Below are 24,384 nucleotides of genomic sequence, written 5' to 3' on the forward strand. Positions count from 1 at the left end.
AATACGTTAGCAGTCCTAACTCCATAACAATTTATTTGCTGTAATGCATCAACTTCAGTGGCAGGTCCTTCAATCTTTACTGTTGCTTAAATTATAGAGAGTTCATACAAATAGCACAGCTGATCATTGGCAGGCAGGACTAAGGATTTTATCCTCTAAAGATTTCCTAGGCACTGCAGGTTTAAAGGAAACCTTACTACAATACTAAATGTGTCCACTGACACTAGTGTCACTGAATAAATTAGCAATAAGTGGAAATTATGCTTTTTTAAAGAACTGCGGAGAGGCAAGAAAAAAACAGGAAACATCAATGTGGCAGGACAGGAATAAGAAAATATTGAAGCTCAAACCTGGAACATCAGAGTTCCATTATCATCCAAAGATCCTTCTAGGAGTGACAAGACCAGGGGATGACTAGGAGGGAAGGTGAGGAAGAATGAAAATAGACAGCACAGATGCTAAGTTATGGTAAGTACATAACTTCTAAATCTGATGTTATCCTTTTCATTCTTCCTCATAAATGAGTCAGTGTCCCCAGCTATGTAATTCTCAGGAGGCCCTCAATTAAGGACATACCTGAACCACCTTGGAGCACTGTCGACCCAAAGGAAGCTCTGCTTCTGGAGACAATGTCTCATTTATAATGTGTAACAAAGGTATGAGTCATTGACCAAATTGCTGCCTCACAGATATTGTCAATGGAAGTTCTTGATGAGAAGCCAGAGGAAATAGTCATAGATCTAGTGGAATAAGCTCTAGGAGGACAAGGCAATTGTAAATCTTTTTGAGAATAAATCAGCAAAATACAATCAATAATCCATTTAGGCAGAGTAATTTTGGAGACTGCTTGACCTAAGCGGTTAGTTAAAAAGGATGCAAACTGATCAGACTTCCTGTGCTGTTTTGTGCTGTGAAGATAAAAACACAGTTGTCTATGAACATCAAGAACGTGCAACATATATTCGCCCGTATTAGTAAAGTTTGGAAAGAATACTGGCAATTGTATGGACTGATTAATGCTGGTCTCCATGGGTACTTTAGGCAGAAAAGAACAGTTGGTTCATACACACACCCTATCTTTATGGAAAATAATGTAAGAAGGCCTAGCTGAAGCTGATAAGGCCTGGAGCTCAGAAATTCTTTTTGCTGAAGTGCAGCTACCAAAAAGATGGTTTTCCAAGAAAGAAACTTCATATCACACTTGTTTGCTGGTTCAAAGGGTTACAGAGTCAACCCTTGGAAGACCACCATGAGATTCCACAGGAAGAGGGATCCTTTATTGGAAATCTAAGGAGAAAAAATCCCTTCATGAAAGCTTTAAATAATCTGGAAGTTTTCAAAGAAGAGGATTTGTTTCCAGCGTGGAAGTTGGATACGGTTGCTAACTGAAGTTTAACAGTAGAAAAACTGGCCCCTTCCTTATAAAGAGTAGTGAGGAAAAGAAGTATGGGAGGCCCAGACAATGTCACAAACCAGGGAAGCAAGCCTGGACCATCACACTATCACTGGAAGTGGAGAAACCATGTGGTCAGCTTGAGGACACAGAGAATGGGACGCTGGATTTCTGGTGGGTGAGATGAGAGAACCAGAGTGGGCTCCAGTATCTATGGAGGATATTTCAAGTGAGACCAGAGAAAGGTGAACCATACCTGTTGAGGCCAGAAGGGGGCAATAAGAATGACTGAGCTCTTTAGCCTGTTTGCATTTTGTAGAAACTTTGGAATCAGTGGAAGAAGAGAGTAGGCAAAGAGAAGACCCAGTGGCCAACTGTAAATCACAGCATCCCTTGGTGACTCCCCCAGAGGGCAGAATCAGAGTGAAGTACTTGCTGCACTTTTTTTTTTTTTTTTTTACAAACACCTTTGCTGAATTATTACTTGTGACATAAGCAAATTTACGATTACAAAAGTAATCAAACTGTATTAACAAATTAACATTAACAAACATTATACTTCACATATATTGCTATATATCTTACAACCTAAGCAACATTACATAAATTATTCAATTCAAGACCCCTTTTTTTTTAAACAAGAAACATCTTTATTAAACTATCACTTATAACATAAGGAATCATACATTTATATAAATGAAAACAAACCACAATCCTAGTTGCAAGTATTTTACATCACAAACCATACTGACACTCCTAGTTGCAAACATTATACATCACTTATAATCTACCTAATCATTTTCTGTCGAACATTACATCGCTCATTTAAATCCTGCCTTCTTTAAAACCTCATTCCTCCATTGTATGTATTCTTCCCACAATTCCCTTTTTTCTCCTATGTAGTTTGCTCCTACCCCTTTCTAAAGATCTGAATTCCAGTTGTTTTTTGCAGCCTTTATTGTTGAGGGGAGAGGCAAACAAATTGCAGCAAGGCTGGCCCCAGCGGCTGAAAATTATGTTTGCTACTGTTTGAGGGGCCACTCATGAGGAATCAGAATGGACCTGTAGAATCTGTTCGCCAGAGCATTGGTTTGTCCCAGTATGCGTTGCAAGTGGCCTGAAGAAATCGCCCATTCCCACACCCTCATGGTCTCTCTACACTATGGGTAGCATGGATTCCTCCTTGTTTGTTGATGTACCAGACTACTGACATGTTGTCTGTGTGTACTGTAATACTCCCTAGGGGGATCATCCTGAAAGGCTTGCAAGTTTAGGACTGCACTCATCTACAGGACACTGATATGCAACTTGGTCTCCAAGGAGGACTACATGCTTTGGACCATCTTTCTCTTTAAATGCCCCACTCCCCACCCCAGTTGGGAGAGGCTGGTAAAGAAAAGTCCACTGTACCAATAAGGCCCATTGGGGGATTTGCTTGAAGAATCTTGATAGATGGACTAGAATAAAGGCAGATGACATTGACCCAAAAGATTGCAACAATAGTTTCGCTGGAGGGGACAGGCGAGACAGCAAGTCCCACAACTGCTTTCTCAAAGATGTGATGAACAGGTAATGAAACCACTTGAATTGTAGTATCCAGTTCACTTCCTAAAAATTCCAGTGTCTGTAGAGGAGTCAGGTTCAACTTGGCAAATTTTAATGTGATGCCTATGGAATTGCAGCTCTGAAGCAAGTAATCCCTGGCTTGTAGAAGTTGATGCCCGTTTGGGGCAGTAATGAGCCAATCATTGAGACAGGGAAACTCCTGGAATCCTTTGAGCCTCAGGTGAGCTGCCACGCATTTGGTGAACTCCCAGGGGCCTGTGGTTAGTCCAAAGGGAAGTACTCTGAATTGGTAGTGAGTTGCTCCCAGCCAAAAGCGCAGGTGTCTTCTGGAGGGCCTGTCTTTGCATACAGATTCAGATGGCTTAGATCCAGAATTGGTCCCAGGTCCCCTGTTTTCTTTATGACTAAAAAGTGGGAGTAAGTTCTGAATCCTATTTATTTATTTGGGACCTCATGGATGACTCTTTTATAGCAGCTTTTGAACCTCTTGAGCTGTGAGCTCCCTCTGACTGAGTAGAACCATCAGGAAATGTCATCCTTGTAACAGGTGGTGGAAGGAAAAGGGACTGTAGTAACCTCTGGATATTATGCCTAACACTCATGTGTTGTTTGTAAGATTTGGCCAGGCTTCCAGGTGTAGAGAAACATGACCCCCGACTGCAATAAGAGATGGACAGTCAGGGAGCACTGATAGGGCCTATCGAGTCTCTGAAGCCCTGGTTTTGCAGACCCCCTCTGGCTCTGGAGTGATGTCTGCCAATGAAACCTCCTCCTCCGCCTCTGGAAGAAGTGTCCCTGCATGGGTCTTAAAAAGGTCCTGGAGATTTCTGGAACCACATTTTCTTCCTACCTCACTGGTTTCTACAGAACATTCATTGAGCGGTAGAAAGCTTGATTCCAGTGGCAGAAAGGGTCCTTCCATCGTGCTCGCTGTGGGTAAGTGCATCATTCACTGTTCACCCAAACATGGCGGAACCATCAAAGGGGGCATTAACAAAAGATGCCTTAAAGGGTTTTGCAAAGTCACATAGCCTCATCTAGGCATGTCTCCTAATGGCAGTGCCTGAAAGTACAGTTGTGTACACCTACCATAAATGTAGATGTTCGAGTGTCTTCACTGTTGCAGTCATAACTGTAGGGTGTGCCTGCCGGCAGGCAGCCCGCGGTCGGCCAGAATCCCAAAGTCTGGGTCCGGCGTCGGCTGAACAAGCCAGTACCCTGACGTCAGCACGCTCTGGTACATAGCCCTCAGCCGACGCCATCTTCTCCAGCCTTTCTTGCCCTAGATGTCAGAAGTCCCCAATAAATCATAAATGAATCCCACTAGGAAACACAAATACACCACAAAAAGAGAAAAAGAGGGGCTAGGAGGGAGGGAAACACCGACTGCAACAGTGAAGACACTCGAACATCTACATTTATGGTAAGTGTACACAACTGTACTATGTTCATCGTGTTTCACTGTTGCAGTCATAACTGTAGGGTGGAATCCCAAAGCAGTGAAAAAAGGGAGGAGGTTTAGACAGAAGAAGGGGCGGCAAGAAGACCCTGCAAAACAGCAGAGGCAAAGCCTGCCCTGGTCTTAGAATACAAAGGGAGATTGTAGTGCTTGGAAAAAGTATGCACAGAACTCCAAGTGGCAGCTTCCAAGATATCCTTGGTAGGAACTCCCCTGAGAAAAGCTGTAGAAGTAGCAGCTGCTCTAGTAGAATGACTTCTCACAGTACCTGGAAATTGTTTCCCATGATGAGTGTAACAAAATCTTATTCCATAAGAAATCCATTTGGAAATAGTTTGTTTGGAAATAGCCTTTCCAAGAGAACTGGAGGCAAAAGAAACAAACAATTGGTTAGATTTTCTGAACTCTTTAGTCTTGTCCAAATAAAATCTTAACTGTCTGTGCACGTCCAAGGAATGCAAAATCCTTTCCCCTTTATTCTGAGGATTAGGAAAAAAGGTAGGAAGGCGAATTGTTTGATTCAAAGCCACTTTCAAAATCACCTTAGGCATGAAAGTAGGATTGGTCCTCAAGGATACTCTGTCCTGGTGAAAAATAAGGTATGGTTCCACAGCCATGAGAGCTTGCAACTCTGAAACCCTTCTGGCAGAAGTCAAAGCTAACAAAAGAACTGTCTTCCAAGATAAAAACTTAATACCTGAAGATGCAGCAGGCTCAAAAGGAGGCAAAGTAAGTTTTTCTAAAACATAATTAAGATCCCAAGCATAATCCGAGGCGTCCGTGGTTATGATTTGAGAAGGTTGAGGAAGACGGAAAGGCTTTCCTTCGTTTAACGCACACACCCTGGACCACCAAAGGAACTCCTTCTGGAGGCAGGGAATCAGAGTGTCCAGATCATGGTAATGCTGCGACCATACACTTTTCAGATACCATTGAAGCTTTCTCATATGAAGCCTTGCATTTGGAATCAACAGAATGCAGGAAGCCATGTAGCCCAGTGCCTGCAGGAATTTCCTTGCAGTGAGCTGAGGTAGAGTTGCCAAAGTCTTGAAAATTGAAGCCAGCTGTATTTGTTTTTCTGTAGTGAGGAAGGCCCTTTGTAAGGTTGTATTTAAGAGGGCTCCCAGAAATACCATTTGTTGAGAAGGGATCAAATGTGACTTTTTTGTGTTCACTGAAAATCCCAGTAGGAGGAGAAGACGTTGAACAAAATCCAGATGTTGAAGTAAAAGATCCTTGCTGTCTGCCTGAATAAGGCAGTCATCCAAATAGGGGTAAATCTGAATCCCCTGGAGTCTGCAATAAGCCACTACTGGTGCCAGGCACTTGGTAAAGACTCTGGGCGCAGTAGATAAACCAAAGGGCAGTACAGAGAATTGAAAGTGTCTCGAACCTGCCTTGAACCTGAGGAATTTCCTGCATTCCTGCCTGATGGGAATGTGTAAATAAGCTTTCCTTAGGTCCAATGTCACCATCCAGGCGTCCTGAGAGAGCATTGGAATCAGCTGCTGCAGAGTAAGCATCTTGAATTTTGGAATTTCCAAAAAGGTGTTTAACACAGAAAGGTCCAGAAAGGTCCAGAGTAGGTCTCCATGAGCTTTGTTTTCTTGGAACCAGAAACAGTCTTGAATAAAAACCTTTTCCCATCTCTGAGAGTGGAACAGGCTCTATGGCTCTCATGGCCAGAAGAGCATCCACTTGATCTAAGGCCTCTGACCACTGATGTTTTGGCAGATCTGGCCAACCGAAAGCCCTTGGCAAGGTATGAAAGTGGAATTTGCAGCCTTTTAAAATCACGTTGAATACCCATTTGTCCTGGGTAATAGGAGTCCAATTTCTGTAAAAGAGAGAAAGTTTTCCTCCAAGAGGGGCATCCAGGTAAAGAGGTCCTGTAGCCCAACCGAGAGAGTCATTGAGCTTGCTTTCTTTGAGATTGGGATCTGTCTTCTCCCCTTCTAGGTGAAGAAGCAGTCCATTGTCTCGATCTGTAGGAGGCCTGAGCTTGGCCACGACCTCTGGAGCATCTATATCTTCCCCTTTGAGGCCTGTCAGACGTGGGAAAGGACCAATTTTTGGAGGGCCAATTCCTGGAAAATCTAGGAGGCTGAACTTGCAAGAAATCTTTCACAGTTTGCATAGATTTTGCCTTTTCTTCCATCTTTTTAATAACCTCCTCAGCCTTAGATCCAAAAAGAACATCATGCTGAACAGGGGCATCTAATAATTTAGCCTTAACCTGTTCAGGCAAACTTTGCTCACGAAGCCAAGCATGTCTCCTGATAACAGTACCAGAGGCTGCGGCCCTGCAAGAAGCATCCAAAGCATCAAAACCACAATGCAAGCTAAGTTTGTTCAGTTGTTCAGTTGCATGCAATACATCCTGTAGTTCCTTATCTTCTGCACATGCAGGAAGGGAGGCAAGCTTTTGCTTTAAAACAGACAAAAGAAATTGCTGATACTTAAACATATGAAACTGGCAATTTAAAGCCCTAACAGAAAGGGTAGCAGAAGTATATACCTTTTTGCCCCACCTGTCTAAGGCACGAGAATCCTTCTCAGAGGGAATAGGATTCTTTGAAGTAGCAACTTTAGCAGCCTTAGAACCCTGAGATATAGTTTCAGGATCTGCAGAAGGATTCTTAAACAAGAACAAATGAGACTCAGGAACCCTATAAAACCTATCAGGCTTAGAGGGAGCAGGAGGCATGGAATCAGGATTCAAATTAGCCTCGGAAAAAGCATCATCCACAATGTCAAGAACAGGAGGGATAGCCAAAGGCCTATGTTGAGGAAGAAGAAGGAATTCTCTATGCCTCTTCTTGGAAGCAGAATAATCCTGACCTTCCCAATGAAAATGTTCCCTCATCTCATGTAAGGTTTCCCCAAAAGAAAAATCTTCAGGCGGAGAGGCAGAGGGCAAGGAGTCCTCAGCATCCAAATCCTCATAAGGAGGAAAAGAATATTCCTGATCAGAGGAAGAGACAGAAGATATAGAAGCCTGGTCAGAGGAATCCATAGGAACATCCTGTCGAGGCCTTTTCTCAGGGGGGGGGGGGTGAGAACCCCTAATCATAGTAAGCAAATCTTCAGCCATCCTTAACAATTGCTTCTGTGTCCTAAGAGTAGATTCAGAAGTAGCTTGAGCAGGAGCTTTGGACTTAACAGGAGTCTTTGTCTTTGCCTTTGAAATAGTAATGTGAGTAGGCCTGAATACCCCCTCAGAAGCCGGTACCTGCACAGCGGTTCCGGACCCATCCGAGGGAGCGACGTCCGAAGGTCCTGCAGCAGATAAAATAGAAGGCCTTGATGGCTCCCCATGGGAGTCCGTATCAGCCATCAGTTCAGAAGTGGCGGACAGGGGCTGCAAAAGCGCCTCACTGACGACAGCCGAACCGGACGCCGGCTCTAGCTGCAATGAGTCCTGTTTGGACCTCGGAGGCCTGTCCTTGTCTTTGCGCTTCTTTTGAATTCCGGTAGTATCCGACGACATTCTATAATTGAAGCGTCTGCCAAAGTAATTCAGAGCCCAGTCTTACCTGCGTTTGATAGTACGAGAATTAAACCTGGCACAGAACCGACAACAAGAAACGTCGTGGTCAGGGCCTAAGCAAGGTAGACAGTAAGAGTGGAAATCTTTATGAGGTATTTGTTTCTCACACGTAATACAATTATTAACTTTTTCTAACATCGGAGGAACAAGAAAAAGATTCCCCAATGGGGTACTTAGCTTTGAGAAGAGAAGTAAGAACTTCGGACTGACAACAACCAAAAACGCTGTTCGAAAATCGCCAACCAACGACTTGCGAGCTGCTTTCCACCGCACGGCAAGAAAGACTGTAGAAGATGGCGTCGGCTGAGGGCTATGTACCAGAGTGTGCTGACGTCAGGGTACTGGCTTGTTCAGCCGACCCCAGACCCAGACTTTGGGATTCTGGCCGACCTTGGGCTGCCTGCCGGCAGGAACACCCTACAGTTATGACTGCAACAGTGAAACACGATGAACATCCAGCTGCTCGTGAGGCACCCTCTGCTGTGTGGGAAATCAGCCTCGATGATGAACTGACAATAGATGAAACAGTAGCCAACTGGGGAGAAATCTTCTTGAGAGCCTCCTCACACATGGACTCCGTGACAGAGTTGGAAAGCTCCTCGATCAAATCTCTCTGTAAGCGAGTAAAACAGAACAGGTAATTTAATGACCTCAGTGCGAATGTGACTGAGGCTTAGATGCACTTTCCAAATCTGTCCATCGCTCTGGACTCCATGTTTGATGACTGGACATAGGAGCTCTGCTCGGCTAGCTTCTTCTTCTTAGTGGTTGCCACCACAACTATAGCAGCAAAAGGGACACCCTTACTCCAATGGGTTCTGTCTTATGGATAGACTAGAAATTTATCCCGGCATTTGGGGATGGGTTCGACAGTGTCCAGTTCATTCCAAGCCCAAGCCCAGTTGGAAACTTGAGCAAGAAGTTTGTCAGTTGGGAGGGTCACTCAAGACATAGATAGGCCAGTCTGGAAAGCCTCCAGGAACACAGACCCTTCAGGAGGAGGAGATTGGGAAGACCAGTCACCCTTCTGTTTAAGGATTTCCAGAATGTCTCTGAAGGAGACATCATCTGGTGGTGATTGAAAGGATCCTTCTTCCACATCAAAGTTGGTGTCTTCAGTGACGGACTCCACAGTGGAGTCTATGCGCCTCTTCTTCCACATTTTCTGGAGCGGTACCTTTTCCATGGGGTGTTGGGGGGGAGGTGTCGAAAGGAGAATGTAATCCCACTGGGGAGTGAGTGTGGATGCTTCTTGTAGCTGGTTGACCCAGAGGACAGAAATGATGGGTTCAGAGCTCAGACCCAATGAGGGCCAAGGGGTAAGACCTGAGATATGACAGGATGGGTCTCTATGCAGAGAGAAGGCCCTTTCTACTACCTGGAAGGCCAAAAGATCCGGGGACACCTCCCCTCCTCAGAGCAGAGGATGACAGGTTGGGGCCAACCCTGGATCCTAGCCGTCCAGAGAATCAAACCCGAGCTGTCAAAAGCTGAGGCACCAAGGGGAAGGGACGAATCTGACAAAGTAGGAGCCAAAACCAATCCCTCAGACCTGGTACCAACCTCTTGGATTCAAGACTCGCCCCAATCTCATAGTGTCATAGCAGAGCCGGTCAGGGAAACCACTGGAGTCAAGGAAGGGTGCTTTCTCGGATTCGACAATGACCCCCTCAGGGATCTTGGATCTTGAGACTCTGAGACTACAGGTCTGTCTGGAGGAGGAGACAGTACTGGATTGTCAGGAGCACTCACAGATCTGAGAGGGGACATAATTGGCAGGATGCCTAGATCAGGACCCCCATCTGGATCTGAGCCTTGAGAAATCTCAGCATCATCCTGTTCATATCTTCCTCAATCAATCTCCTAGAGGATCTGGATGATGCCATGCAGGCAGGTCTGAAATGTTTCCTAGGACTGTCAAACAACGATGGCAAAGTTGGAGAAGCAGTCTTTGACAGAAATTCTGTTGATTGACTCCTAGCTGTCAGATTCAAATGTCTGGGATCTGAGCAAAAGGTGGAAGGTACTGGTGAACTAGAGATGGTTATCACTCCTGTCAGATCCTAAGAGGGCTGTGAATCCGAAGGAGATGGTGCTGTCTTCAGATCCAAGGAGGTCATATCCAAAGTCTTTGCAAGTTTACAAGGAGGTTCTGATGAAGCCCTTGGGGACTTCTGCAGGGTCCTTTTTCTGGATTCTTTGGAGCCATGATGTGATTCTGAGGGGGGTTGAGCCCCAGGAGAAGCTGATGAAGATACTGGAAGTAAGCCCTTAAGTATTAGCTTACTACAGCGATCAGATATGGCCCTGGGATTAAAAGCAGCACATGTGTCACAGGCCAACGTCAGATGCTCAGGGCCCAGGCAGTAGATGCACTTCTTGTGGGCACTGGAATTGGGAATTGTGCCCACACGAAGTGCATCTTTTAAAACCAGAGGGTTTTTCAGACATAGCTACAAAAACAAGAAAGAATTATAGCAAAAAATACAACTGATTAGTGTAACTGTTACACACTCTACAACTAACGTTAAATACGATAATACATTAACACACATTTTATATCTCTCTCTCTCTATATATATATATATATATATATATATATATATATATATATATATATATATATATATATATATATATATATATATATATATATATATACACACACACACACACACACACACACACACTCACATATAAAACAGATATATAAGACGTGCCAAAGGCACGTTGGAAGGAAGAAAAAAGCACACACCAACAAACTTCTAGAAGTTACGTGAGGGAGCAGAAGTGATAAAAGGCTATAACTAAGTTAGATAAACTAAAATGCTAAAAGAGTAACCCAAAGATTATAATATAACAATCAAAATTCAGTCATACAACTCGAGACCAGGATATGCGTCCTGACACAATGGTGGCAAATGAGATCTGAGGAGTTGGGTATGGAATAGAGCATTAAGGGCAGAGGGAGGAGCTTGAAATTCAGATCCTAAGTTTTGCAAATGCAGCCGAGTTGGATCCAAGTATCCGATCTGTAAACCATTCATAAGGAAAATGAAAAGGAAAACATCAACATACACAGTTGTACACATCAAGGAGATGCAGATGTACTCTCCTTTTATTTGAAAAATTTGGAAAGAAAACTGGTAAGTGAATGGATTGGTTAATGTTATTTTCAGAACCCACTTAAGGTAAAAAGGAAGGGTTAGTCCACAAGGAAATCCTTTTTTTATGAAAAATGATGTAAGGAATTTTTGAGGAAAGAGCCTAGAGTTCAGATATTCTCTTTGCAGAAGTAATAGCTACTTAAACTGTTTTCCATGACAGGACTTTCAAATCAGAGTTACCTGAAGGTTCAAAATGTTTCAGCGTTAGACCTTGTAGGACAACTGTCAGATCATAAGGGGGTGAAGGATCCTGTATCGAAGGCCTTAGAAGAAAAACACCTTTCATGAAAGCTTTACATAATTTAGACAAGGCCAGGGAAAACAGTCTGCTCCTGTGTGAAAATTGGAAACTGCTGCCAGTTTAAAACTGGATAATCGCAGAGACTGAGGCAGAAAAAAGGTCAATTTCTTATTTAAAGCCTGAAGGGAGAATATTTTTCATTTGTTTTGTATACCTTTTTGGTAGATCCTTTTTTAGAAGCCAAAATAATGTCACGTACAGGAGAATAAAACCTGGGCTGTCTTACATTCACTGAAAGTGGAGAAAACATGCAGTTAGAGGGTCCATATGTTGGAATGTTGGTTCCCTGATGGGTGAGAAAGGACATCTAGAGCTGTCTCCAGTATCCATGGAGGACAATGAAGATGAGACCGCAGGAAGAGGAACCACACTTGCCAAGGCCAGAAAGGGGCAATAAGGCTTACTCAGCTCTTCAGCCGACTTGTCTTCAGTAAACATTTGGTGATCAAGGGAAGAGAGGGGTAAGCATAAATGAGACCCAAGGGCCAAGGGTGGACTAGAGCATCTCTTGGTGACTCACTCTGAGGGGGGGATAAGAGCTAGGTACCTGCTGCACTTGTTGAGGGGAGTGGCAAATAGGTTGCAGCAAGAAGGTTGGCCCCAACACTGGAAGATCATCTCTGCCACTGATTAAGAGACCACTAGTGGGGTAACAAAATGATCTGCTTAGTTTGTTCGCTAGCATGTTGGGTTTCCTGGAATGTGCATCGCAATTAGAAGGGGGTCTGATGAGCTCACCCATCCCCATACTCTCATGGCCTCTGCCCAAAGGGGATAAGATCAAGTTCCTCCTTGTTTATTAATGTACAAAACTACATTCATGATGTTGGTCCGAGTTGCAACAGTCCCTAAGGGGAGAGCATCTTGAAATGCCTGCAAGGCTAATAGGACTGCTCTCATCTCTATAACATTGATATGCAACTTGTTCTCTTGGAGGGACCATATGCCTTGAACTGTTCTTCCCAATAAATGCCTCCCCTCACCCCAGTTGAGAAGTATCCATGGTCACTGTGGCCACTGGGGTTGGTAGAACAAAGGGTCGGCCTAGATGAAGACTTTCCAACTGTAACCACCAGCAGATGTGTTGCTTGCAAACTAGGATGAACTTGACTGGAAGAGATAGGGGTTGAGAAAGAATGGACCACTGTACAGCTAGAGTCCAGTGGAGAACCCGCATAAAGAAATGTGCCAAATGTAGTACCATGGCTGCTGCCATGCAACCTAACGCTTAAAGTACTGACCTTTCTGAAAGAGATGGATGGGCAAGGAGAAGATGAGCCTGGTTTCTGATAGTGGAAATGTGACAAGGAGGCAGAGATGCTATTTATGTTGTATCTAGACAAGAGTTGAACTCTAGGCTCTGGACTGGTGTTAGGTTTGACTTGGCATGATTTGTTAGACTCACTGACTTGAAAATCTGGAACAAACAGTCTCTGCCATGTAGAAGGAGATGTCTGGAGGGGGCAATAAGGAGCCAGTTGTCTAGATAAGGAAACACATTGGAATTCCTTCAGTCTCAAATGAGTTGCCACTACTGCCATGCATTTGGTAAACACCCTGGGGGCTGTGGTGAGTCCAAAGGGCAGAGTTCTGAATTGGTAAAATCTGGCTCCCAGCTGAAAGTTTAACTGTCTTCTGGACTGTCTGTCTGTATTTTGATATGACTGTATGCATCCTGAATATCTATACAGCACATCCAATCATCCCTGTGAAGAAAGGATAGGATGGACTGGACTGTGACCATTTGGAACTTTGCTTTCTTCATGTACTGATTCCAACTGCTTAGATCCAATAATCGGTCCATGGCCCCCTGTTTTCTTTGGCATTAAAGTAGTGCGAATAAGTTCTGAATCCTATTTTGTCTGGTGGGAACTTTAGGATGACTCTCTTGTCTAACAACTTTGGGATTTCTTGTGCTGCTGCCTTCTTTTGACCGGGTGGACTGTCAGGAAGTTTCTTCCTTTTGCAAGATGGAAGAAGGGCATGTAATAACCCCTGGATATTATTCTTAGCACCCATGTGTCTTGTGTTATACTTGTCCAGGCATCTGGGTGCAAAGACAATCGACCACTGACTGCCTCCAGAGATAGTTGGGCAGCACTTCAGGAGCGCTGAAAGGGAGTGCCTGAAAAAGAATTTCTGAAGCCCCGATTCTGCAGACCTCCTTTGTCTCTAAGGCAATGTCTACCTGAAATTTCTGGAGGAATGGTCATAGGTTCATAGGTGTGTACTAGGCTAATGGCCCTGGGGCCTTTACAAGCCTAGACATAGGATTTCAGTGGCATAGTGTCACCCAACCTTAGTTCCCAGTGCCTCTGTCGAGTAGAGCCACTGGAGTTCTCCCCAGGTTGAATTGTTTTGTTTCCCGTCCACGCATCAAGATTTCTCTTGAAGAGGATCAGTGAGGTGATCTGCTTGACATGAATGGGAAGTCTATTCCATAGCATGGGCAGTCTCTGGGTTATGAACCTGTCCCTCTAGCATGTCCTGTTAATTGTGGTAATGAGGTTGAGGTCTCTGGAGTGTGTTCATAGTCACTGTGCAGATCTTGGAAAGGTCTCCAAGATTTTCAGAAATAAATCTTCTTCCTGCCTCTCTGATTCTTGCAAAAGGTTCATTGAGGTATAGAAAACTTAATTCTAACGGCAGACAGGATCTTTCCATCTTGTTTACTGTGGGTAAGTGTCTCTTTTACAGATGGCCCAAACAAGGAAGTCCCATCGAATGGGGCACTGATAAAAGACATCTTAAAAGGCCCCATAAAGTCACAAAGCCACATCCCAGCATGTTTCCTTATGCCAATGCCTGAACGGGCCACTCGTGAGGCTTCATCAGCTGTGAGAGAGATCAACTTCATTGAAGAGTTTGATATGGCTAGAGCAGCCAGTTGCATGGATGTTTTTTTAAAGTTCTCAGCAGACATGGAGTCAGACAGCATTTGAAAGCTCTTTGGTCAAACCTCTCTGAACCTTAGTAAAGTGCTCCGGATAATTTAGTGTCCTCAGGGAAGAGGATGATGAAGCAAAGATTCATTTTCCAAACCTGACCAATGCTCTGGACTCCATCTTTGGCGAATGAAAAGCAGAGCTCTGTTCTGTAAGCTCTTTCTTGGTGGCTGCCACCACCAATGTCAACTGGGACTACTTTGCTCCAGTGTGGTCTGTCAGTGAGGCTAAAAATGTGTTGGGTCTTTTGGGAAAGGGTTCAAAGGTATTTAGTTCCTTTCAAGCCTGACAGGAAACAAATCAATGAGTTTGTCCAGATCTCTGATCACGTAAGCCCAGGCCGGTATGACCCTGACCCTCAGTAGCATCCTGCCCTCACCAAGAATGATACCACTGTATAGAGAAAAAATTATCAATTTCAACAACTGGCTAAGCTTCTGGTGTCATTCAAAGGGGATTCAGTGTCTGTCAGCCTGGGATGACATGCTCGACAAGCCACGCTGCTTCACTAGAGACGGCTTGCACCTGTCACCCTTAGGCTTTCGAATACTGGCCAAGGCTCTTGCCACCCCCATAGTGCCTTTTTTAGGAAAAGCTCAAAGACAAACCCACCGCCGTAAATAGCACAAGTAACAAAAAACTAAGGGTAATGCTACTCAATGCCAGAAGTCTAGACCTCAAAATACACACACTCTAGGCACTCCTCAGTATGGAGAAAATTGATATATGTGCAGTAACAGAAACTTGGTTTAAGGCTCCAGAGAGCACCCCAGTACTACCAGGCTACAACTCATACCATACATTTCAGCCACAAAACTCAGACCAAAATACAAAAGGAGGGGGAGTATCCAAATTCATCAAGGATACCCACACCTCCAGGTTAGTGGCACAGCACGACGCTTCAGAGATCATCCACGTGCAACTAACAATGGGCAAAACTGCTATTCAAATTATAGCTTGCTAGAGATCACCCACCATGTCCCAGGACCCCCACTCCGCATTCCTGGAAACACTGGGAAACATAAAGGTCCTACCAAACACCCTGATATTAGGGGATTTCAATTATCCAAACATTAACTGGGAGAACTACTCAAGTACAAACTCCCTTGCCCAACATTTCCTAGAATTTCTAAACTCAAACGCCCTGGATAAACTGGTCAACACCCCCACCGAGGTGACAACATATTGGACGTGGTCATCACCAACATGGGCAACCAGTATTCCACACCGGAGGTCAACCCCTCCCTGGTTAGATCTGACCATAAACTAATCACTCTGGATATCCACATTCTGCCAGCACCCCTGGTCAAAGAAACCACAGTGGAAAACTTTTCAAAAGCAAACTTCACGTTACTTAAGGCCGAGGTTGGAAGTTTCAAAGACCCCATGCTAAAGGATAACGCAGTCCAAGCTGCAAAATCATTTACTAATGCACTCTATGGGCACCTACAAGAATGCATGGATCATGCTATCCCAAACAAAACCAAGACTCACTCCTCCAAGAAAAGGAAACCAGTCTGGTGGAACCCTGCCATAAACAAGCTATACAATAGAAGGAGGAAACTAATACAGAAAAGAGTAAAATCCCAAGAAGGGAAGACATCCCTGATCAGTATCCTCAAGAAACAACGTTCCCTCATAAAATCATCCAAGGCTAGCTTCGAAAAAAAAATTGCCATGGACTCCAAAGATAACCACAAGGCATTCTTTAGCTATGTCAAGAATCTAAGTGGCAATTCTCAGATCTGCTCAGAGTTAGTGCAGAATGGCACAAAATACACTGAACCAACCGATATAGCCAACATCCTGGCAGACAGGTTCAGTGCAAACTTCACCCCCCTCTCACCCCCAAAAGGGTCCATAACTATACCAGAAAAATGCAGTGCCCCTGAAATGACAGACACTCAGGTTAAAACAGCCCTCTCCAAAGCCAAAATCACAGCATCAATGGGACCAGATGGTGTCCCAGGTTGCGTCCTACATGAGCTCAAAGATGAACTAACCCCTCACTTAAGCACACTGTTTAAACTCAGCCTCTCCACAGACTATGTGCCCACAGAGTGGTGCACAGCAATGGTTATTCCACTCCACAAAGGTGGAGGCACAACGGACTCCAGGAACTATCGCCCTATAAGCCTGACTAGCTTGGTCTGCAAACCTATGGAGCGTATCATCATGGATCTCATTAACAGAGACATTGGAAACCTCCAAACACTGGACCCTATCCAGTTTGGCTTTGGTTAGGGCAGATCATGCCTCCGAAACCTGGTGGACTTCTTTGAGACAGTTACCAGGGCTATAGATGAGGGAAAGGTGGCCCACACAGCCTACCTAGACCTCACAAATGCCTTTGATACCATTCCCCACTCAGGTATTATGGACAAGCTCACCAGCCTGAACATATACCCCTACGTCACAAGATGGGCTGCCAACTGGCTCACGGACAGAACTCACATGCTAAGAGTTGTGGGAGCTAGGTCTGACTCTAAACCAGTTACAAGTGGCATTCCCCAGGGCTCAGTCTTAGGACTCCTCCTGTTCGGCATATACTTCTCAGAGGTACAGGGAAGCACAGGAGGACTACGGCTGACCAAGTTTGCAGACAACTGCAAACTAAGGGCTATAACTGACTCACCAGCTGACACAGACATCCTCCAAAAGGGTCTCACTGAGACAGATACCGGGTGTCAAAACCATGGCCTCAAGCTAAATACCAAAAAGTGCATAGTCATCCCCTTTGGAAAAAACAAAGTACCCACAAACTACCACAAAGCTCTTAGCCCCCTAATACGGAAGGATCTGGGGACCCAAGTAGATAGTAACCTCTCCTTTGATAATCACATTGCCAAAGTGGTTAGAAAATCCTATGTGGCCCACCTAATCATAAAAGGGTTTGCATCCAGATTGAAAGAGATCATTGGGCCCCTTTACACATTACTCATCAGACCCATCATAGAGTACAATGCCCCATTTGGGATGTACCTTACAAGACACCTGCAACAACTGGAAAGACCACAGAAGTACCTCACCAACAGGATCACTGGCCTCAAGCAGATGCCCTACGCAGCTAGACTGAAGAAACTCCAGCTGTACTCGGTTGCATACCACCTGCTCAGAGGTGATCTCTGCCTGACATACAAGGCCATGTCCACCCCAAAACTGATGGACATGCTCCACCACAACAATAAATAGGACATGCTGGAGGGATAGATTCCTGTCCCAGAGACTTCCCATACTCTGGAACAAGATTCCAATCTACATTAGGCAGAGCTCCTCGCGAATCCTCTTCAAGAGAAACCTTGACGAGTGGATGGGAAACAAAGTTTACCCCAGGGATCACTTCAATGGCTCTACTGGACAGAGGCATAGGGAACTAATCTAAGGGGGGCGGTGAAAGCCAACACATTCCGGCTAGGCTTTTAAATGCCTTTGGGCAAATAGCCTAGTACCTACCTATGAACCTATGTAGATGGGCCAGAACCAAAAGCCTCCAAAAATACTGATTCTTCTGGTGAGGGATTTTGGAAAGACCAGCCACCTTTCTGTTTTAGGACTTCTGTTTTAGGATTTCTAAAATATCTCCAAAGGAGATGTCATCCAGTGGTGATCTGGGGAACCCCTCTCCATCAAAATTGGTATCTTCCATGAAAGACTCCATTGGGGAGCCAGTGTCTCTTTAGCATGTTCTCTTCTGATGCACCTACTCCGTGGGATGTTCAGGCAAGGTATCAGAAGAGAGGGTAAGATCTTCTAATGGAGTTGGTTGGACACTTATTAGAACTGCCTGGCCCTGTGGAACATGTCTGATTGACTCGGAGCTTGGAACTGATGAGAGAAAAGGGGTAGGATCCGAAATATGAGAGGGTGGCTCTCTTTGGAGAGAAAAAAACCCTTTCCACCACCTCAAAAGCCGATGGACCCAAAGAGGCATCAAGCTACCTTCTCAGGGCCAAAACTCCCAACAGTAGGTCTAGACATCTCTCAGATCTGCATTGCTGGAATGGAACTGGATGCAAAATGTCCACTGCCAAGGAGCCAATGGAAAAGGATGGATTTGACAAAACTGGAGCTGAACCTATCCCCTTAGATATGATGCTGACAATTTGGCTCCTAGACCCATTCTGATCCAATGGTATTGGAGAAGAACTAGTCAAGGATATAGTCAGAGTGGAGGAAGAAGCTTTCTTCGTATCCAATACCAGACCTCTCAGGGATTTTGGATCCTAAGGCTCAAACTACTGGATGCATCAGAGAAGAGAAAATAGTTTTTAATGTGTTAGGCATATTACTAGCTCCGTCCCCTGTCAGATCTGTGAAGACCCCCATCTGGATATGAGCTCTGAGAAATTTTCACATCATCCTATCCACATCCAGTTCTGATAAGCTTCTGAAGGACCTAGAGGAAGAAGAGGATGGGAGCATTGAATGCTTCCTTGGATTCTGAAACAATTTAGAAGGCAGAGTGGGCAAAACTGGCTTAATATATTCTGGAGTAGTAACTCCTATATGAAGTACCTTGCCTTGGATCCAAGGACCTAGGATCTGAGGGTGGTACTGTAGGAATTATGGTAATAACTGAAGTTGAATTCTTAGGATCTGAAGGCTTCGGATCTGACTGCAAAGTCTTTGGATCCGAAACTGTCGGAGCCGACATTTTTCTGTTTTTTAAAGAAGGTTTCAATGAAGACCTGGGGGACATCGGAGGGGAGCATTTCCTTTGTTCCAGAGGAACATACTTGCTAGATTTGGAGGGGGGGGTTGTGCCCCTAAAAAAGATGTAATAGGGAGAAGGCCCCTTAGAATAAGCTTGTGACTTGTATCTGCTAAGGCTCTTGGATTAAAAGTGGAATAGATCTTCAAGCAGTGTCCAAGTGCCCAGCCCTATTGCCCACAAGAAGTGCACCTCTTAAAGCCTCTTGGTTTATCTGACATGTTCACAAGGAAGAACACAAGAATAAACTAGATGATTTTTTTTTCCTTTAGTAAAATGTTAGAGAAGGAAAGAGAGATTTAATTACCAACAAGGGTAAGCTTAAGAAATACTCTGTAATGAAAAGGGTAAGCCGATCTACCAACAATGGTAATGAAGAGTTACTATTTAGAGGAAAAGGTATGAAATAAGAAGTGGAAAGTCCTAACGTCCAGCAAGAAAAACTAGAAGGGAGGATAGATAAACAAATATACAGTTAAAGGTAAATCCAAAAAAATGTTTTAAACTCCTGGAAAACCATCAAATAACACCAGAGTGTGGAACCTGAGTGTTTTTTTTTCCAATATTTTTATTAAGGATAAAATAAAAGAATAAACACTAATACATTGATTATACTGAACAGACTTTTAACAGTAATGAAAATAAATAACTATTTATATTATTTACATAGGCCTGAAATTGTTTGAGTAGTACAAATATTTTAAGAAAAGAATTTCAGTGAAGCAAACAAAGAGGGTTAAAAATCAGTTTGGAAAGTCTCAATTAGGTTTGAAACCTTTGTCCAAGGATTGTTAGTAAAACTCCTCATATATATTCTAAGTTCTTTAGTTCTGACTTCCTTGTTTATGGTTTCTTCTAGTAAGGAGAGAAACTGAACAAGACTTGGAGAGGTGGTAGAGGTCCATTTCCTTGTATTACATTTCCTGGCTATTGCTAATATAGTCCAAAATAAGTATGAATCTGATTTATTTAAAGAAAAGGTTTCATCTATAGTAAGAAAAACTAAAGTTTTCGTTAATGTGAAGTTATCTGAAAATAAAGCTGAAAGAAAATCATCAATATCTCTCCAAAAATTCCTTCGTTTTGAGCAATCATAGAAAATATGGAACCAACAACCTGCATTACATGATGTTAAACATCTCCAGCAAATGATGTTATTCGATTTTTTGAATTTAGCAATTTTATCAGGAGTTAAAAATGTTACCGCAGCACCACTACCACGGGTAACATTTTTAACTCCTGATAAAATTGCTAAATTCAAAAAATCGAATAAATGATGTTATTCGATTTTTTGAATTTAGCGATTTTATCAGGATTTAAAAATGTTACCCGCGGTAGTGGTGCTGCCGTAGCGTTGTCGCCTCACAGCAAGACATTGCGTTCGATTCTCAGCTACAGCATCTTCTGTGTGGAGGCATGCGTGAATGGGCGTGCCTTCGTTGAAGGTTGTGCATCAGGGCTGGTAACTTGGCACGTAAAAATCCACTACCAAACATTAGCGGACCGGAGTTCCGCTGTGGCGACCCCTAACCGGGATAAGCCGAAAGACACATCAGGAGTTAAAAATGTTCTGTGTAAATGCATCCAAGTAAATACACTCCAAATACTGACCCCAAGAAGTGAATTTTACTGAAGACAGAATTTTAAGTTTTTCTGTCTGGGAAGGCCTTTGGTCATTGTGTTCCATTGCTTACTTGTTAAAATGGACCTAATTTGGACACTAAATTGTAATACTGTTGATCATTAAATAATATTTCAGATAGGAGTGATTAAGGGAGGTTAAGCTAAATATGAAGAGTTCTGAATAACTGCATAAGTCTTGAGAATAAGCAATTACACTTCGTAGTAATAAACCAATCTTGTGATAAGTTATAATCTCTCATAATTTGCTGAAGCTGTAAAATTTCCAAGTCTTAAATACATTGTTTCCAAAAAATAAAATGTTTAGTTTCCCATTCATTAAAGATGTTAATGTGAAGTTTATCCAGGAAGTTTTTTGTGATTTTAAAGGGGATTATTAGGTCAAACCAGGATTTGCTATCTGCATTTTTCTAAAATTATTAATACTGTTATTTAGGCAATTTAGTTGCATGTGTTTTGTCTCATTATATTGAACAGTGTGACTAAGAAGAAACCAGAACTTATTGGAGGGATGTTTGAAAGGAATTTTACATGACAGTGAGTTTTCACTCTGTATTATAGTTATATGGAGATATTTCCAATTTAACTTGTAATTTGAGTCAATCCAATTTAATGTGCTTTTAAATAATGATGCTTTGATATACGTTTCCAGGTCAGGCAATCTTAAACCACCACCATCCCAAGACATAATATGATGCCTATACACAATCTTATTTTTGTTTGGGTGCCATAGAAAGTTTAATAAAGTTTTATTTATGAGTTTAATCTAATTATTCCCAGGATGGGTGTCTAGAGCCAGAACAATATATACAATTTTTGGAAGGAGAGTCATTTTTAACAATTGCAGTCTGTCCTCGAATGAAAAAAAAAACATTGTTCCAGCTACTTATGTATGTATTTACTGGAGATATTATGCTTTTATAATTTGTTTCTCTTGTTTTCTTTCCAAGTTTTTGTATAAGGTTATCCCTAAGTAGTTTAGTGTATTAACTTGTTCTCCAATAATGCTTTGGTCAACTAGCTCAGATTTCCCTTTGTCATTAATAATATGTTTAGATTTTTGCTTATTAAAGTGGAGGCCTGAAATATTTTGAAAGTTATTTATTATTGTGTCTAGTTCTAATAATTCTTGATTTGACTTAGGTAAGGTAAACAGAATATCATCCACAAATAATGGTATTTTAGAATTGTATTGATTATAAATATTAATGCCTTTGATTTCTTGATTATTTCTTACTGATGATGCTAATATTTCGATGACAAGGGCAAGTAATATTGGGGATAGAGGGCAACCTTGTTTTTTGCCTTTGGTTATGGGGATGTACTTTGAAGAGAAGGGGTCTAATTTGACATATGCCAAATTATCTTTATAAATAGCCTTTATCACGAAGATGAAAGATATTGAAACACTAAAAGCATTCTCATTTCCAAACAAAAAAAATCCCAGTTTACAGAGTCAAATGTTTTTTCTATGTCTAGACTCACCAACAAGGCTTCTTCATTTTCTTTAAGAATTCTATTAATGTTAATATTCTTTTGATATTATCATGAGTGTGCCTTTTATGAATAAACACAGTTCGGTCATTATGAACTAAATGTGAAAGTGGAACCTTTATTTTGTCCACAAATATAGACAAGGATTTTGTAGTCATTATTTAATAAGGAAATTGGTCTATACAATTTACATAGCTGCGAATCTTTGTCGGATTTAAGAACAGGGGTAATCAAAGAGCATCTCTAAGAGGGAGGGATCACATTTTTAGTTTGTACTTCAACCAGGATCTTATGAAGTAAAGATATAATTGAATCTGGAAAAAGCTTATAAATCTCTGCTATGATGCCATCTATGCAAAGAGCTTTAAGTTTTATTTCATTTAGAGTTACTCGTTTCTCAAGAGTTGTACTAAGATTTTCTAGGATGGTATGCAAATTTAAAGTGATTAATTCTTGGGCTGTAACGTTTTTGTTTATATTATCAGAGTTATAATGTTTGGTGAAATTATATCTAAAGGCTTTTAATATATCTCTGATAACAGAAACTGTCTTATTAGTACCTTCATGTAATAATTTTAAGATATTATTTGCCTTGGAATGTAATTTTGCTCTTAATGACAAATTGTCCCATGTGTTGAGAATAAGAGCATAACAGTTTAATTTCATTTTTTCTAGTGCTAAGTTTGTTTTGTGTGCCAACATATCTAGATATTTCTTGTTTACTGCGTGTTTCTTTTTTATTTGAGTTTAATTGTGATGACGTAGATATCAAGGAAGTTAATTCAGATTGTAGGTTTTGTAGTTCCGATGCCCATTCCTCAAGTTTTTTCTTATACCCCTGCGTCTGTTCTTGATGGCGGCAAATAAGATGTGAGGCAATGGGGATGGAATAGGGCATCATGGATAAAGGGAGGAGCTCGACACCTGGATCCAAAGTCTAGAATATGCACCAGAGTCAGATCCAAACCCATACACTGAGGAAGAATGAAAATGACAAAATAAGATCAACATTGCTAAAAGAACCAAAAAGGTGATGATCTAGATGTCAACTTTTTCCATGGCAATTGTAGGGATGCCATTAGGCATTCCAGAGGCAGGAGACTCAATGGATACAAGCAAAATACGCCACATTTTCAGTGGTGACAGGCAAACCCAGCCTATCATTATACTATAAGGCAGCTTGGCAGTATCCTTTAAGATTCCTACCAAGTGATGAGGAGAAAAAGAATGGAACTACAAAAGGTCTAAAAATGCAGACAATCTACTACATGCAGTACAGGATCCCTAGACGTGCAGCTCTTTTATAAGGCAGGACAGTGAAAAGGAAGACCGGGCAAAAATGCAAGGCCTTAGAGCTGGATGATAGGGAATCTGAATAGAAATCCTTTAAGGAGGCAAACGATAAGAAAAGTCAGCTACATGGGTCAAGACAAAGACAGTGGAAGTAAAAATTCAACTATAAAGTGACAAAAGGTAAGACCAGGAAATCTGAATAGAAATCCTTCAAGGAGGCAAAGGATAAGGAAAATCAGCTACGGGGGTGTAAGACGAAGACAATGGAAGTAAACATTCAACTATAAAGTGACAAAAGGCAAGACAAGACAAATGGGGCACAGAGTTCCTTGTTCCAAATGCCCCACCATCAAACAGCCATGGTCTAATGTAGGGCAGAAAAACTCTCTTCCTATAGGGGAGAGAGAGATCACTAAGTTATTATGATGCAAAGACAACAAGTCTTAGTGGAATTTCCTGTTGAGGTGTGACATGAAGTGGAAAGGCTAGAGAGAAGTGTAGGTCTCTGAATGTGGGGACTGTGTTAATTAAGCATTTACAAAGGAAAATGTCAACTGTTGCTGTCAGAAAATAACTAAAGTTAAGGAAAAATCCCAAGTACCAGGAAGAGAAATGATAAATAAACAACAGAAAGTGGCCTGACTGGGTTACAAAGAGTTTGAATATATTGGCTTCTGTAGTGGGGTGCATCATCTTCCCTTTGCCTTAGAATTCAAGGTTTCAAAGCTGAATAGGTATGTGTGGCAACCACAAGAAATGAGTTAAGACTAACTGGTGAGGAAGACTTGGAAATTCCTGAAGTAATGACTTCACTGTGTCTGTGACAACACTTCATTCTTGCAGTCCTCCTCAGAGGTTATACAC

General features: G+C 42.4%; 1 protein-coding gene across 1 annotated transcript in view; it reads right to left on the minus strand.

The window, feature by feature from the left end:
- The window catches only part of CSPP1 (centrosome and spindle pole associated protein 1), a 2,775,649-nt gene that overhangs the window by 474,126 nt on the left and 2,277,139 nt on the right, over positions 1–24,384 (minus strand). The window lies entirely within an intron of this gene.

The sequence above is a fragment of the Protopterus annectens genome, chromosome 3.part1 (genome assembly GCF_019279795.1).
Source record: "Protopterus annectens isolate FY-2018-M chromosome 3.part1, PAN1.0, whole genome shotgun sequence".
NCBI lineage: Eukaryota > Metazoa > Chordata > Ceratodontiformes > Protopteridae > Protopterus > Protopterus annectens.